The sequence below is a fragment of the Sciurus vulgaris genome (genome assembly GCF_902686455.1).
Source record: "Sciurus vulgaris genome assembly, chromosome: 11".
In the NCBI taxonomy this organism is placed as follows: Eukaryota; Metazoa; Chordata; class Mammalia; order Rodentia; family Sciuridae; genus Sciurus; species Sciurus vulgaris.
Window position 1 is genome coordinate 124,415,737 of NC_136472.1, and position 18,774 is coordinate 124,434,510.

General features: G+C 39.7%; 2 long non-coding RNA genes across 2 annotated transcripts in view; both read right to left on the minus strand.

Moving 5' to 3' along the window:
- The window catches only part of LOC306640162, a 46,960-nt gene that overhangs the window by 20,617 nt on the left and 7,569 nt on the right, over window positions 1–18,774 (minus strand). The gene's annotated exons all lie outside the window — the stretch shown is intronic.
- Window positions 1,001–5,517, minus strand: LOC306640163. The gene is made up of 3 exons (XR_013757765.1): window positions 4,659–5,517; window positions 2,146–2,284; window positions 1,001–1,302 (listed from the first exon to the last, which is right to left on the minus strand). It is a non-coding gene; the product is annotated as an uncharacterized lncRNA (long non-coding RNA).

An 18,774-nucleotide genomic window follows, 5' to 3' on the forward strand; every position in this document is an offset into this window, starting at 1 on the left:
AGGAAGTACTCAGGACAGAAATGAAACAAACTGTATTTCCATGCATGTATGATTATATCAAAATGAACCTCAATATTATGTATAACTGTAATGTGCTGATAAAAACATCAAATTAAAAAACTACCTCTAATTAAGAACTATTGGTCTAGATGGTTAGAAGACCCTTGCTAATCACACTGAATCTGTACCTACCTTCAACATCCCAGGGCAAAACATCAGATCCCTTCCAGCTACAACTGGTGACCAGTAAGCCACACTTTCAGACATCATCCCAATAAGTACATATATTTTAACAGTTTCAAAATATTTGAAGCACCCACCACTTCCATTAATAGCCCCCCACACACAAACACACCCTTTTAAAGGTGTGGTGTAAACCAACACCAGCACACACTATTTCTTTTCCTAGTGCAATAAAGTTTCAGAACAGTAGTTAATTGTGAGGGGAAGTTTGTGCGAGCTTAAGGACTCAGGGAGCAATAAAAGGAAGCTAAATAATGATGGTGTGAGTGTAAAACACTGAAAATGAGAGCAAAATCTAATATGGAATTTGAGGCTACTGGCAATTTTTGTGGAATGGACAATTTCTCTGAACACACACTTGGGCTATTAACATTATCCTCAAATATTTATTAGTAAACTCTACCACTTAACAGCTATATTAGACTAAAAAACTTTATTAGTTTTCTAATTTTTTTCTTCATCTGTAAAATGGGGATATAATAGCAGACTTTATAGGACTGCAATGCCAATTAAAGGAACCAAGTCATTCAAGCACTCAGTACAGTACCTGACATGTGACGATCCCTCAATAAAGTCATCCTCTATTGTTATTTTCTTGATAATGGATGGGTGGATGGAGCCAACAAAGGATGATAATAAAAACATGCTGTGCCACGTGTTTTGTAGCTTTGATGTATCTGATCCTCACACAGCTTTGTGTTTCATCACGACCCTTTACTGGAAATCAAACTGCAAAGATGGAGCAGCCACATACTTAGTATCTGGTAGCCTGAGACTCCAGTCTAGGCCTGAGGTCCTGTGAGTTCTCGTTCACCAGACCCACTTTATACCATGCTGAGAATCTAAACCCTCAATCACGATGATTTCAGCACTCAAAAGCTTAAACAATGAGGAATTTGATTTGCTCATGGAACCGAACATCCAGAGGTCAGGCAGCTAAGAAGAGCGTGCAGTCAGGTCTCTGCATTTCACTGAGACTTTCAATCAGCCTTCCTCTGGGCATCAGCTCTGTTCTCAGGGTCGATTCTTTGTGATGATAAAAACATCTACCAGCAGAAACTGAGCTAGAGAGAGAGAGAGAGAAAGAGAGAGAGAATGACCACTTACCATTCTTATTAAAAGTGAAGCTTACAACATATCATATTTGTTAACGCATAGATGAAGCAATGGTTAAAACTGCAAAATAAAGAGATATAATTAATAAAAACAAAACAAAAAGTGAGAAAGAAGGTTTGCAATCTTCGCCACAATGTAAGGTCACATGACCACCTCAGAGTCAAATGTTTTCTGGGAGGTTGGGCTTGCTCTGATCTAGGTATCAAATCCTAACCCACCCCAGGAATGAAGCATGGTTCAACAGTGCCAGAGAACAGGTGGTATGGGGAAGAGGTACACACCAGGCCAAGGTGGTCTCAGAAAGGAAGGAAGAGGGAATCGACGCCCTGTTGGTAGACAGCCATCAAACCCATAAAATATTTAAGACTTTGAAGTCTCTTATTGAGGATATTCTCCAGCGTCTATATTCTTTGGGGCAGTCATCCAAAAAAATTAAAATAAGTTAACATAAATAAAATAAAAATAAGTTGTAGATGAGTCTGGTAGAGTCCTCAATAAGAAAATAAGAGAGGTTTAAGAAAGAACCAGGGAACCATATACCCTATAAGAGATCCTAGAGAAATTGATCAGAAACAGGAGAAGGAAGAGTTCTGAATGAAGAAATGTGATGTTCAAAATTCTCAAAAAGATGAAATTTGCACACAGTTGAATTCCAAATGCTCAAACATCCCACCAAGGGCTTCACAGGGCTTCACAGTGGTTTTTGCCATTTAATTTGCTCCATGTTACAAAAAGCAGCTGCGCCCTTGGTTTATTATTTAACACATTTCAGGGAAGTTGGCTCACCCTCTTTTTATGAACAGTTTCTCTTCTGAATCATCATAAATCTTTAGCAGTTCTTCAAGTGTTGGATTTACTCTTTGTTTTCAGGATTTAGCGGCAGCTGATCCACAGATACTACCTCGTAATGGCCTGAAGATGTCCCCTGAGAACAGAGATGAAGAGCAAAGAAAGTCTTTCCCTACATGCCTAAGAGAAGTGACTACTAGGAAATGCTTTCCTCATGGGCTTGGAACTCATCCTCACTCCTGTGATGAAAGCCACTTCTCCGAATGTCCTGGGAGAAGGTGGAGAGAGGGAATCTGGTGGAACCCAGAGGTGCAAATGCATTCTTACAGTCAATGAACAAAAGAGGAGAGAGAAACATGCAACAAAGAAGTGGGATTTTACTGCTACACTAACCTCCTGATCAACTCCCCTCCCAGAGCCACAACAAAGTGGGGGACAGGGCAGCTACAGGAACCCCCATGACTTTCTAGGTCCCTTCACAATGCTTTAACTGTGGTGCTGCATGCAACTAACAACTTCACACGCACTACCCTCTTCTACCCTACCCCTAGCAAGGGGCCCCAGGTTCCCACCCCGCTCACAGGTGAGTTCTAAAAACAAATATCACAAAGTAGAAGAGCAGAAGCCCAATGTTATTGTTTGAATATAAGTTGTCTCCCCAAAATTCCTGTGTTAATGCAGGAATATTCAGAGGTAAAATGATTGACTTATAAGAATCATATCCTAATCACTCCATCCTAGTTCGAATGGACTGACTGGGGGGTTACTATAGGCAGGTGGAATGTGACTGGAGAGGGTGGATCACTGGCAGCATATTCTGGAAGGGCACCTCTTCCCTGCGGCCCTTCTCCTTTTCCTTTCTCTGTTTCCCAGCTGCCACAAATGGAGCAATGCTCCTCTACCATGCCCTTCCACCATGATGTTCTGCCTCACCTCGGGCCCAGAGCAATGGACTCAGCTGGCCGTGGACTAAACCTCTGGAACTGTGAGCCAAAATAAACTTTCCCTCCTCTAAGTTGTTCTCATCATGCATTTTAATCACAGAAACACAAAGGTAACTAACACACCCAAGATGGCTAACCCCATTATTAAATAAGTTGTCTGTCCCTACATTGTATCCTAACTCTCCCAAATGCCATGTCACCAATACCCCTCCAGTCACATCCACACCTTTTATTCTGAACTAGTGATTCAACCAGCATGACTGTAGCCATAGCCTCTAAAAATTCAGGCATCAACTCCAATATCTGTGAACACAGATTCTAAAGGTGGGGGACAGGGGAAAAAAGATGCTATGTGTTTGTGAAATTTTTTTTCTGGTCCACTGTTTCATTTGTGTGCACAGCTACACTATGGGTCTTGAATTTGGGGTCCCAGAACCATGTCTTAGGTAAGATGGTCAATGGAAGATGTCCACTGACATATGCTTGTCCAAGTAGAGCAGCTCCTCCTTGCTCCACACATGTGCACATAAGTTATTCAAACTCAAGCCTTCTGTTTCTGTTTATTTGTCTTGCGTTGTGTTGTTTTATTAACCAGAAACTTGAAAAGGAGGCTGTCTTTGTTGTGTTGCCATTTGGCAGGGGACTAGAGGTTACAGTAGCAAGCGGAGCCTAAACATTTTTTTTTTTTTAATCTTGATGAAAGTTCTTTCCAGAGAGAAAAACTATATCCGATTCCCTGTCTCCCATTGAACCTCTGAAGGACTTCCCACACCTTACCTTCAAATAACAGAACCCCAGCCAACGAAAATGGAAAAACATAAATTTTTGCACGTAAAATGAAAAATCAGAGGGTGCAGACAGGCCTGTGTCAACAGGGTATTTTTAGCCATCAGTGAACTTTTAAAATCAAGTTTTAAGGCATGGTTCTCTGCACATGGATCTGTGATGTGCTACTTAGGATCTTTGCCATCCATGGCTGTCTTGCCACATTTTCCACAGTGGATCACATCCCCATTTGAAAGACCAGAAAAAGTGAGGCCAGGTAGGGATCAAATGACTTGCATAAGTTCTCAGTGATCAAGAAACAGAGGTGAATGTCTAGATATGACAACCCCTTGCACACCACACCCCTTGGGGCAAAGACTCAACTTCCATCATCGTTCATCTCTATTTCTCAATATTCACTCATTTACTACCTCCCTAGAACTTATTGTCCCTTTATTGGGCATTGCTTTCCTCTTTCTCTACCCCAAAACCCCAAGTTCCCCAACCCTAACTCAAAGAAAAAAAAATTAAGGGCAGAAAGAGCTCCCCTGGAAGACTTGCAGAATCCCTGCCCCTGGGTCCCAGCAGAATGATTTTGAAACAGAGGGTGACAGTGAGTGACGGGCTCTGGTGGGGGCTCAGTTATCTCCGGCCCTGCCCTTGTGCCAGGAGAGGAGATGAATGCAGCAGCTCAATTTTCCCTCTATTTCCCTCAACAGTCACGGGTGGCTAAGTCTCAACGATCAAGCTGTGGCAGTTAGAGGCAGGAAATGGAATCGGAGAAGAGAGACTCAAACTTACCAACCATGGAGAGCCCAGGGTGTTTCTAACTCTTCCAGATCCAAAAGTCCCCAGCCCAGTGTGCACCTGTGCAAATCCTCTAAGGCTCAGATGGCCCATCTAGTTCCCTGAACTGCTTCCCAGCCCCGGACTGCATCTCTGCCAGCTGCTGTTGCACTGACATCTCCGAGGAACTGCCCTGAGTTTCCTGCAAAACTGACCCGGTAGGGTTGAGTCATACACAAACTCTGGTCTGAGAATCAGGCTGTATGTTGCCCCCCTTGCTCCTTACCACGTAAAAAACTCTAAATGCCAATCACTTCAGTTTTATCCTCAGTTTTCACCAATCTGACCTATTATAGGTCTGCAAGTAAAGACAGGATCCTATGCACATGGTGGTGGAGACAACTTGTGCCAGCAACTACATGCATATGGATGCCATACAGATGACACTGATGCATCAGAATGATAAAGATTTGGGTTCAATAGAGGCAATTTTTCCAGTCATGCAAAAATAATGAAAATGCAAAAGCTTATTTGAAGTAACTAAGTAGGATTGTTTATAAGCTGGACTGGATGAATTCCTAAGGACTTTTCAACCCCACACAGTGTGAGTGTGTGCCTGTGTGCTCATAACTGAAAACTTTCTTGCATTAATAAATAGTTCATGAACACTCTTAGCTTATCATGCTGCCTAGTTCTGCTTAAAGTGAGTCAGCAATCAATCACATACATCTTTGGTTTTTCTGGTAAATGGCAATTTATGAACACATCCTCTATATGTGTGTTGATTAAAATACAAGTAATTTAGCAATTGTTTTATTAGACTATTTCCAGTGATGTTATTACATTTTCAAATGGGTATATTTTGGCAAATGGAACTCCTGGACACTTTAGAGTTTGATATTACCACATTTCATCAATTAAGTAAAATATATATATTTTGAACATTTAATTTTAATGAAGTTATTAACTTATTAATACAGTTAATATTATTAAAATTTAAACCTGGCATTGTACTAAGTGTTTTAACACATAATATAACTTAATCTTTATCAGAGCCCTTGAAGGTAGCTGTTGTTATCTATTCCTACTTTAATGATGGGAAATTGAGACTTGGGAATGTTAAATAACTGATCAAGTATATATGTATGTATGTTCGAGCCAGTATGTAGCACAGCCATTAAACAAACTGAGAACTGTCTGACCCCAGGCTGGAATCTTAAGTACCACACTATATTTCCTCACTGTTAGTTTACCAGCAATTACTAAAGTCAATAATATTTTTTAGAACTTAATATATGTTCAAAAACTGGGGAGAGGGTAACCAGAGATCACACCCCTTAATCATCGAGTCACATTCCCAGACTTTTTTTTATTTTTTTATTTTGAGATAGGGTCTTGCTAAATTGCTGAGGCTGGCTTTGAACTTGGGATCCTCCTGCCTCAGCTTCCTGAGTCCCTGTGATTACAGGTCTGTGCCACCATGCCTGACAATACATGTTCAAATTTCTAAAAATATCTCTTTCTTGGGGATTTTCCTAGTGGAAAAAAAAGATGAGAGATACTTTTTAGCAACAAAAATAATAAAAACATAGGCAAAAAGTCTGTGTCTGTACAGCACTGCATGGTTGCTCAGGTCTCACTTTGGAAAACTGACATACTTAGTCCCTTAATAATCCATGGGAAATTTATGTTCATATTTTTATTTCAGTGCTGAACCATTGGTCTGACACCAAATACTGATATTTGCAGTCCAGCTTTTGGTAATGTTGTATGTATAACTTATTTAAAAGATGCACTTCAATTTTTATATTTCTAAATATTGTTCAGATATCATTTCTACTTGAATTTATTTATAGGTTCAACACAACCCAATCACAAACCCAGAAAACTTTCAAAAATCTCAACAAGATGACTAAGTTTTATGTGGTACAGCTAAAGAACAGAATAGTTGTAGAGTAGCTAAAACAAATTTTGCAAAAGAATAAAGTCAGAGGATTCACACTTCCCATTTACACTGATTTAAGATAATATAGAATTACTATAATCAAGACACTCTGTATTAGCAAAAGAATGAACGTATAGATGAGGGGAAAAGAATAAATAACCACAGTGGACCCTTAAGATCTACTGATTTTTGACAAAAGCACAAATGCAGTTCAATGGAGAAAAGATGGTCTCTTCAAATAAAATTATGGCATTTGCCCATGAATGGATGGAACTGGAGACTAGCATACCAAGTGAAATAAGCCAATCCCAAACATGCAAAGGCGGAATGTTCTCTCTCATATGGATGCCAACACACAATAAGGGAGTAGCGGGAGGCCAGAATAGAAGTTCAGAGGATTAGACAAAGGGGACTGAAGGGAAGGTGGGTGGGAACAGGAAAGAGAGTAGAATGAATTGGACATAACTTTCCTACGCTCCTATATGACCAGTGAAACTCCACATCATGTACAACCACAGGAATACAGGGAAGTTATACTCTATTTATGTAGAATATGTCAAAATACATGCTACTGTAATGTATATCTAAGAAGAACAAATAAAAAATAATTACCATGAAAAAAAAGATGGTCCCTTCAACAAACGTTGCTAGAACAGTTGGATATCTACAAAATTATTTGTAATTAAATAATGAACCACTGTATATATCTCACACCTTATACAAAAACCAATTTGAAATAATTAACAGGCTTAACTATAAAATTTAAAATTATTAATCTTCTAGAAGAAAACATAGAAAAATATTTGCATTACCTTGGGTATGACAAAGCATTTTAAAATATGATAACAAAAGCAAGATTTGCAAAATTAAGAAAAACACATAAGTAATTGCATCTTATCAAAAATGTAAACTTTTACTCTGAGAATGAATGGCTGTTAAGAGAATCAAACAATAGCCAGATGTGTTGGCTCATACCTGTAATTCCAGTAACCCAGAAGAACAAGACAAGGAGATTGCAAGTTCAAGTTCAAGGCCAGCCTCATCAAATTAGTGAGGCCCTAAGCAACTGAGGGAAACCCTGTATTAAAATAAAAAAATAAAAAAGGGCTGGTGATGTAGTCCAGCAGCTCTTGGGTTAAATCATCAGCACCAAAACATTTTTTTAAAAAAACCAAAATGGTAGAAAATATTTTGAAACATAAATCTGATAAAGGATTTGTTTACACAAAGTATTTTTAAAACTCTCAAAACTCAAAAATGTGAAAGTGAAAATAAAATAAATACTGGATGAAAGACCTGAATAAGTACCAGAGAAGATACCTGGATGATAAGTACACATATGTTCTATATCATAAATCATTTAGGGAAATTCAAACTAAAATCAAGTGCTGGTGAATTTTAAGACCTAAAATTAACACTTAAACAAAAGTATAAAAATTACAGTACTTCTGAAATCAGTTTGGTAATTTACCATAAGATTAAATATTCAAGTGTACAAGGAATCAAAATTCAGTCTGTAAAAATAAAAAAACTAAAAAAGATTAAATAGTCACTTGCTGCAAAGTTTAATATCTTATGTCCAAGTATTTATCCCTAGCAAATTGACAGCTTCCATACTACCAAAAGACCTGTGAGCAAATATTTACATTTTTATTCAAGTTCACTTGAAATTGGAAGAAGCCTAGATGTCCTTCAACAGGCAAATGAATAAACAAAATGTAGCATATCTATATAATGGAATACTACTCAGTAATAAAAAGGAATGTTGTGAATTCACACAACAGGTGTGAATCTTTAGCATATTTTGCTAAGTGAAAGAAGTCAGAACTTAAAGCCTTCATATTATATGAATCCATTTAAATGACATTGTAAAATAGGCAAAACTATGAAAACAGAAAACAAATCAATGTTTGCCAGGGTCTGGAGGTAGGATAAGGAGGCAGTGCAAGAGAGTTTGGAAGGTGTTGGAACACTGTATGATACTATGGTGATGCTCTGCATTTGTCGAAATCTGTAGAACTGCACACCACAGAGAGCAAATGTTACTATATGTAAATTTTTAAAAAATCAACCCAGATTTCAAGAAAACCCAAGATGGGATGAATCCTATGAAAACTGAGACAAACTGTATTATAAGTGAATAAACTATGAATGACATGAGGAAGAAAGGAGATGGTATAAATAACATTGGAAAGCAGTGCATTGATCAGACACTGTAGGTCTAAAGACCAAAAGAACCATGCATAGACAATGCACTACAGTGGGGTGAATCTTTCTCTCCAAAGAGTATGCCTTAGCAATTTTGAGACTATTTTACAGGTATACTATGGATGAACAAATAAGTAAATATATTATAGATAAGTGTCAGGTTTCTTACAAATAAGCAAAAATGAAATTTTAGAATCAACCCTGTATTACTAGATTGGCATTGGAGTTATCAGCATTAACTCATTTTGAATTTATACATACAGATTCACATATACTGAATTGTGCCCCTCCCCATTCACATGTTGAAGTTCTAATCCTCATGAGACTGTGTTTGGCATTAGACTCTTTAATTATGGTTAAATAAGGTCTTTGGAGTGGGTCAGAATCTAATATGACTAGTGTCCTCATAAGAAGAGGCAGAAACACCAGGAATGTAGTGCAAAGAGGAAAGGCCACATGAGGACACAGAAAGAAGACAGCCACCTGCAAGAGAGAGACCCAAGGAGAAAACAACCCAGCCAACACCTTGATCTTGGACTTCCAGCCTGCAAAACTGTGAGAAAGAAATCTGTTGCTTAAGCTACCCAGTCTGTGGTATTTTGTTATGGCATGCTAAGATACAAACAGAAAGGAATAGGAAAAATAATGGACATGGGTGTGTTTGTTAGTATACATACACACAGTTCCTTGCTGTCTGCTGAGAGAGCTGAGAAGCTGCCCACATGACAATGAGCACACCTAAGTCCCAAATTTGGCTTCTAGATATCATTCTTCAATAAAAGGAACCAAGGATTCTTGGAGAAGCTGTTAATCCTGGGGCTGGGGTAAGGAAAACACAAGATGATCCAGAAGTATCCTGTGAGGCAGAAAGTAAGGAGGTGCTGAAGGGAAAAATTCAAAAAGAATAAAAAAGTTCAACAACATTATTTAAAAATATCAAAAGGATGCAGAAATTAACCTGAAAGAGCTCCTAAAGGCAAGTCAGAATAACATAAGCAACAGAATAAACAATGATAGTACTGGTTTACAGTCCAAAGAATAAAATGAACATCCATGAGTCCATACCAATATAAGTCGATGAATAAAAGAAGGAATTGACCAATCAATCAACAAATGAGAAAGGGCAAATTTTCCTTACGAAAGAATTTAACCAGTAAATATAGAAGGAATGAGTGAAAGCCCCCTCAACACATCCATAGTAATTATTGCTCAACTTGAAATCCATCAATGAATGCTGAAATCAGTGAGCAAATGAAAGAGCAAGGAGAAATGGAATATGTGTATAGCCTCAAAGTATCTTCCCATAAAATACTTGATAATTACAAATGCTAACTTTACAATGGAGAAGCTTGGCAGGAGCACTTTGACTAAACAACCAAAGTTAACATAACCAGTCTTGTGGTTTGATACAGGTAGTGTCCCCCAAAAGTCAAAGACCTGGTCCCATCCAGAGGTACTGTGGACCTTTAGTGGCAGGGTCTTATGGGATGCCCTTAAAACATTGTGCTCTCACAGGGGATTATGGGATCCCAGTCTCTCAGTTCTGTCTATCTCTACTTCCTGCTCATGATGTGTGATTTCATTCTACACACAATTCCTGCGTGGCCATTTGGTACCCACCTCAGAGGTCCAAGGTGATGAGACTGCCTGGTCTTGAACTGGAAACTTCAGAACCATAACTAAATCAATCTTTTCTCTTTTTAGTTTAATTGCCTTGGGTCTTTTATTGTACTAAAGAGAAGCTGATTAATACAACCAGTAATAAGACAGATCAACGTCACATCCCCTGGCATGATATGCTACAAAAGGCACATCACCCCTCCGGGCACTCTTCCCCAAATTTATAACCTCACTTTAATCGCATGTAAGCTTTGGATGAACTCAAATACCCTCTGAGGTATTACACAGAATATCTCTTACTGTGCTCACCAATGCTCTCCAAAAATGTCAGGTCATGAAAGAGAAGAAAAGTCTGAGGAATTTTACAGAGGAGGAAACTAAGGATGTCTAACCATTAAATGCAATGTGGGTTTCTGGATTAGACTTTGGAATAGAATAAGGGAATTTTAGGAAAAAAATAATAGTCACTCTGAATAGTCACTAGTCTAGCTAATAGCATTGTACTAGTGCTAAGTTTTGATCAGAGTACCATGGCTATATGATAAACCTAAAGAGAAGCTGGGTGGAGGTGTGAACTCTGTCCTTTCTTTGCAGCTCTTCCTCCTGGCGCCAAATGAAGGGAAATAGAAGGCAATAGTGGATGTTTTGAACGTGGAGAGAACAGAGTAGTAAAAATCAGTGAATGGGTATCACCAGTGCACGACCTTCACTACCTCCCAAAGGAAACGGAAAGTTCATCTGTGTCATAGAACTCGTTGACAGAAACTCAACCAGGAAACATAAGATTTGAAACTAGATGACCTGAGAAGCCCATCCCTGCTCTGTGGCTTGCCCTGCAAGATTTGATAAATCACCTAATGTTGCTCAGACTCAAGTTTTTCACGAGACTGAGTTATCACCAAGTCAAAGATGGTATCAACAATCATCATGTCTTTTAAGGAAATAACATTTAAATTTTTTCCATGAAGAAAAAGGGATTTTGGTTTGGTATTCTGCTCATTTGGAAATTGAGCATGAATTTCTCTTGGGTCTGTTCCAGTCACATATGATTCTAAGCACTACATAAAATATATCACATGAATGCTATAATAGTAAAACAATATCAGGTTTTCTATGCACACTCATATCTTTCTTTGACAGAAGTAATATGCTTGCTCTTTTATTAGCATGGGTGGCCTTTTCAATAGCACATATATTAAATCTCAGACAAAATTTATTTTAAAGATAAACGTGAGAGGTGGGAAGGGGCAATTCCCTTTACAAAAGCATTACTTATTTATGAAGATTTTTAAAAGCTAAACCATGGAATTTATGTAATTATTTCTCTAGTGCATTAAAATGATTTTAATGTCACCAATTTAATGGTCATTTTTCAAAAGCATAGCAGGGGTATCAATATCGGCTGCCTCCCCACACAACACATATGCCAAAAGTGCAAGTGTGTGTGTGTGTGTGTGTGTGTGTGTGCATTCAAGCAAGTAACTGTGTGGTTTTTTTTTTTTTTCTTATTTCATGTGTTAGAGAGCTGTATGAAAATAACCACCTTCCGAGCTCTAGCTCACACCATTGTTGATCTTGGTGGGTTCCACTTTTCCTGCCACAGCAGTTGCAAAGGAGTTGAAATGAGAGTGTCAGCCATGTGTTCCCTCCATTCCTGTCCCCAGGGGCCGGCAGGAAATGCCAGCCTCCTCACAGGAAAGCCTGTTGTGGTGAGATTTCCCGATTTACTTTATAAATGCAAGAAAGCCAGATACAGGAGGAGATAAGCGTTCAAGATTGCAAGTGCTTATCATCTCACTGGGTTCTGGGCCTCACAGCCAGGACCAGTTTCTCTTCTAAAGATCCAGGCCAAAATTTACTTTGGTTCTAAATCGAAAGGGCCGCCCAACTGAAAAATAAGATCACCATCCACCCTTGCTGGTCCTTTCAAGGAAACAACTCCAAACACCTTGCTTGGTCTTCACCACGAGAGGTTTTCCTTCCTTAAAAAATTAAGAGAACCCCATTCACTGCTTGACTGAACACCAGAATCATCTGGGGCTTAGAGGGAGACATGAAAAAAATATTGGGGTATATGTCTCCCCAGACTGCAAGTTGAAGTCATGGTACACACTTAACTCTGCTGACCTGTAAAGTTTTCAGTAGGTTGTTTTACTTTTATTGCCATTAAGATAAAACATTTGGTAGAATACAAAAGGATAGGGATCTCAAAACATTAAGAGCCCACAGAGGTGGCCAGCTCAGTTAATAAAGCTCTAGTTTAAGTCAAGCATGCTTGGGTCATCACACTCACTCTCTGGTCAGAGCTTGGGAAAGAGTATAGTAAGGGCTGGACAGACATTAAATACTTGAAGAGGAGCACTATTTTTTCACAGTCCATTCCACTCCAGTCCTTTACTTTCAGACGATTTTTTTTTTTTTTTTTGCAAAGTAGAACCCCTAAAATCATCACCCAAAGAAGTCGCCTCCAGGCTGTGCAGAGAGTGAAAGCTAATCCCTCTCTTTCTATCTCCACATTTCTAATCACTTGGAAGCAATGAGAATTGCAGACCCAAATAGTTCATCTATGTGTCACCCATATGTCTGATCTTTTTAAAAGAAAAAAAAAAAGGGCTTCGGATATCTATGCACCCCCCCCCACCTTTCTCTCAGTCAAAAAATTCTAGGAGATGTCTTAGTTCTCAAAGTCTGATTTAAAAACATACACTAAGAAAATGAAAACACTCTTCACATTTGATCTCTTATCTAGGAAAACCAGGTTCCCTCAGAAGGACTCTCAAGGCTGTGAATCCCCAGTGTTTATTGTGTTAAGTAGGGCACATTGTTTTGTGCTCAGCTGTGAGACACAGTGAAGTAATAGTGGCCATGATGTCTCTGGGACCCCACTGTCCCCTGTCCATCAAAGCTGAGGGTTACCATAATATTAATAATAACACACCAGACCAGTATTTGGTCAGACAAATATTTACATAGCATCTTTTTCCTCTAGAAGTAGGAAGCACTTGGCCAAATGAATCTTAGTCTGCCCAAGAATATTCTCAGACACTACTAACAGAGATATTATGTATACCTTCTCCTCATACACATATTGCCCTGCACTTCCAGGGCAATTCCTACCAAGCCCATTTAAAAAATATACTCCCCAAAAAACCTTCATTATGACATTGACCCAGTTTGACTTCTGTCCATGTTTTATTTTCTATTTTCTTTTTTTAATTGGGGTCAGGAAGCAAAGACAAAGAGCAAAGAATACAGCATCTGTGCTTTTAACAGCATTGTTCTCTATTGTCTCTGGTGGCTAGAGTAAGTATGCTTTGTATTTCTGTGGCATGTGTCCCAAAGGTTTTGGGGTTGTTTTATTTTCAACTTACACAATCATCTTGTACCTCGGAATCGCAATGGGTGGGTCACTTGTTCTACTCTATGCAGTTAAGTTCTGAATTCTTCAAAGATGCTCATGACTCCTGCAAGCTCTAAGCCTGACAGTTTTGTTTTGTTTTTTTTAATTTTGTTTTTTTCTTTTCAGGGTTGACTAAGGTCAGATTGATAGAAAACATAGTCTTTACAACCTTTGCCTTCTCAGAGATAGCAAAGTGATATTGCTCAGGTCCTTCCACTACCCTTTCCTCCACACACACACACACACACATATGAATGAATGAATGGATTTCTTTATTCAGTCAGATAAAGCAGCACTCTCTCAGGAATTATTCTAGAATTATTGCAAAAAATTATTTCCACAGGGTTTGTTTGGCTGGTTTTTTGTTTTTGTTTATTTTTTGTTTGTTTTTGCTGTCCTAGGGATGGAGCCTAGGGGCTTCACACATGCTAGGCAAGCACTTTACCACTGAGCTACACCCCCAGTTCATAGCTCCACAGTTTTAAACAAAATAGGATGGAGAATATCTCCTACTAACCTGAAAAAATATACACATAGATGAGACTAATAACATGGCCCTTAGGGTTGTGAAAATTGAAACCAGTATTGGTGTCAGGGATTATCTAACAAAATAAAATTAATTAATTGACATCCATGAAGATATGAACCTGAAAAGAAAAATTTGCTAAGAGAGTTGAAGAAATTAATATACAGTAGACAAAATCTTTGGTCTAAGAAATCCTCGTTTTTTGTTTTTTGTTTTTTTCGATTTAAAGCCTCACTCATTTATTCTTGTAGTAACACCACCTCTTCATCCTCAACACTAGGAAACTTGGCATATGTTTGATCTGTAGGTAGAGGTGAGGGGTAAATCTGTGAGCCCTGGGGAGTCCCCTTCTGCTGCACCTGTTTGTATTGCAGATCATTTGCCCCAGCATCCCCCCTTGTTTTGTATCTCCTGCTACTCGTCCTAAGACCCTCTGAGACACTGAGAATATGTATCGGCATGTGTGTGTGTTAAATGATAGGAATCAAAGTCCAGCCAGGTCACACATATCCTGTAATCCAAAGAGTCCCCTATCTAACCACTCTTCTTTCCATGAACCCTGCTCTGGTCACTGCCTCTATTTCCTGGACTTATCTCTCTCCCCAGATTTCCCACCCTTTCCCTGTCCCTAAAATATTCAGGAGCTCAATCTAGGTTTTCAGCCTGTCATGGGCTACAAGAGAACCCAGAAAATGAGACATAAGTCTCCTTGTTGGCCACCCTTTAAAATCTGAAATTGCTTATTTAAAGAGCAGGAAGTGATGTCCCTCTTTCCCCATCTTTAAAAGAAAAAAGAATAGAAAATCCACAAAGGAGGCTGAACTTAATGTGTCTGTAAACTTTATCTGAAGTGGAAGGAACCCCAAAGATAAGAACATGCACAGAAAGAAAAAAAAAAAAGAAAGACACTTACTAAATTGAAATTGACCATCACAGCAGGTTCTAGAAGAGTTGAGTAAACTTGCTCAACATTGTCAACTCCCTTTCACTTGCTTGGCAAAGCCAAATCTATGGTAAAATATTATTTTCCAGTTGTAGTAGTTTGCTGTATCTACCATATAAAATAGTATAGATTGGAAGGCTTAAACAGAAATGTTTTCTCATAGTGCTGGAGGGTAAAAGTTCAAGATCAAGGAGTCAACAGGTTTATTGTCTTCTGAGGTACCTCTCCTTGGGTAGAAGATGAAGATCTTCTCTCTGTGCTACCACCTGCTTGTGTCCTCATCTCTTCTTATAAGGACACCAGTCATCTTGGATTAGGGTCCACCCATTTGACTTCATTTTACTTCTTTAAAGGGCTATCTCTAAGTACTATCACCTCCTGAATTACTGAGGGTAAGGGCTTCAACATCATAATTTTGAGGGGATACCATTCACCCGAAACACCAGTAAGCAGCAGAGCCCCGACTGGAACCCAAATTTCCTAACCCCTAAATCACAGATTTGCCTTTCATTCACATTCTTTCTCAGGCCAAATAATCCCATAGAATCATAGCATGTTAAAAGTGGAAGGTCTCTCATAATGATCTAACTGTAGCCCCCTCATCTGCCAGATAAGGAAGCCAAGTCCTAATTTGTCTCATTCAGAATCATAGAGCCCCAGGATGACCCAGGGGAATACCATCCAGGTATCTTCTTCTGCTCCTCTAAACTTAAATCTCCTGCTCTTCTGATCTCCACAACAGGGTTTCCTGCTACCCAGGCTCCCAACTGCAAATTTGTGACCCAGGGAAGTAACTTGGGAGAGGCTAGTCAGGGAACATAACTGCAGAATAGGAACTTGACCTCCCACTCTCCTTTTGGAAGGGGTTGGAGGGATAAGTTGTCTTTAATGAGTTCTCTCAGCTCACCCCTCCTCGAGTTTGCTCCTGACTTATGGCAGCTGTTACCAATTTTAGCAATTTTCTTCTGGTGAATTGAAGATTCCAGGTGACAAAGGGAGTTGGCCATAACCTCCTTAGAATGAGATAGCCTGTGTCCTACTCCACCCAGCCTAAGCTTGGACTGGGTAGTTGGAGCTCCCAGTAAGCATGTTACAACCACTATCCACATGCATACATGCATATGTGTACACACATGCACACACATACACAAAGCAGTCATCCAGGTATATGTCCATTTCTGGAACATGATCTGAAAGGGACTCCAGGTTAGTTCTCAGTTCACTGGGTGCTCATCTGTTTTTCCAGGACTACCAAGACTTTTGGCATTTATCTACCTGTTGGAAGGAAATCACAGGGAGTCGTAGGAAAGAAGACACATACACACAGAGAGAAAGAGTTGGTACAGAACCTAAGACAATGGGCTACCTCCATCAGCTGATCACACTCAGGGCACTTGGGAGTGAGGTTGATCTCAGGCTACCCGGTGAAACCCCCTGTGCACAAATGAAACACACTGAGCGCTGACTGCAACAGAAAATGAATCAGTATCAGGTGAAATGCTCCTGTCGGTATTTCCTTAACCTCAGTGTGATGATTTGTTTTATTTTATATTCTTCTCTAGTCACTGATCAGAAAGGAGTAGAGTAGTTAAATAACTGTTCCACTTCTCTGTCTGCTAATATCAGTTTGGACTCTGGGTATCCATCCAGTCATAAGCAAAACGAACTCTGTGCACTTGCCTTCGGGAGCTTACAAGCTAACCAGGGGAGACAGACATTAAAGAGATGCATCTACAAATAAAGATGTCATAGCAATTGTGAAAACGGAAAAAGGAAGAGGGAAACTAGAGGGAGGTCCTTTAGAAATCCTCTTTAAGGAAGGAAGGAGGGAAGAAGAACAGAAGGAGAGGGAGAGGGACTGAGGGAAGAAGGAAGGAAGAAAGTAGAAACCAAGGATGATGAAGTATTAGGCGATTTGTTTAGTTCTCACTTTTTCTATTATGGTGGAAGCCCTCATTTTCAAATCTCCAACCTGTCTATCAACCTACAGAAAACCTATCTCTAGAATGCATCAGTGTAGATGTATTATCTGGCATGGAAGCACTTACTGTTTTATTTGCTATTGTTTGGAAGAGTGTGTTTGTTCCTTTGGGAGGGAAGACATCTCCCCAGGAATCCCAAGAACAAAATTCTGGGGGCAATGGCTCCTGTCCTTCTGCTCCTTCCCCTCCCTAAGCCCTGTCTTGTTTTCCTAAGCAATGTTCAGGAATGTGCAGGGCAGGGGCTGCCTGGCCGGCAGTGCTGAGCCCAGGCAGCCCCAGTCACGGTCCCAGGCTGGCCTTTCACCTCATAGCTCTCCTGGCTGCTCTTATTAAGCAGCAAAATGTTTCAATATGTGGAGGTTTGGGGGAGGGACAGGAGAGAAAAATCGGGATATTGTTGAGAAGGAAATAATGAATAACCCTGCCGCCAGTCCTTGTACCCCCCACGTGGGCAGATCTGGGTGATAAGTGTGCTTTCTCCTGAAATGGAATCCTCGCAATTGCCTTTTGGTCAGAATTTTCCAAAACCAGTTAGGGAAAGGGTGGGGGGCGGTGGAGGGTAGGAAGGAAACCAATTTTTCTTGAAGGGTCCAGAACCAAAGCAGTCAGGGATATGGGTACCCAATGAGGAAAGAGGAGGAAAAAGCATGGGGGTGCATAAGGTTGTTGGGTTTATTTTTAAAAGCCGACACACTCCCATCTCTGCTCTGTCACCTCTGCCTCTTCCCCTCCAATTAACTGGAGTTAACTTAGACCTTCTAAGACCTACTACTCTGGTCCCTGAGGGTGTTTCAGGCAGAAACCTCCTGAGCAATTCCTTGTCACAAGAGACTCAGAGGGGAGAATGCAAGAGTGTGAAAACTGCCCACTGGAAAACACAGAAGTAACTCAATAGCAATTGTGGGTGTGTTGTGTGGATGACCCAGAGACTGGTCAACCAAAAGGGAGGTGTGAGCTGTGAACTCCAAAGTGTGAGTCTCATTCAAAACTGGGTCTACAAGGGAAAGTGAAGAAATGGGCAACATTTTAAATCTCAAGAAAAGACAAATGTGAGGACCCCAAAACAACACCTTAGCAAGAATGCTTTAAAAAACTTTTTTAAAAACTCAAAATTCCATTATTAAAGGTATTCCTATGATATTTACAATCCACTTTGTTCATCTAGATGCTGCCTTTTAAAATGTGGATCAAAAGGAGGTATATTCTTCAGGGGATCAAAATCAAATAAGAGAAAAGAACAACCTTTAGGTAGGAAAACATAGGTGCTTGAAAAGTGAATGTAGACTTCACTAATATCGTCTAAGTCTGAGGAATGATCATTTGCATAGCAATAACTTGAAAACTTCAGAAAATGAAGAATTGATTTGAAAAAAGCTTGGGTCTCATGTCTCTGTTTGGCTTCACAAAGCTGATGTCTTTATATGTGTGATATGTGTGTGGTTTCTAGCATTCCTTGAAGTTTCCTAGTCACTTAGGAAAAGCGGCTGGGGGCAGATGGGTGGCTGTC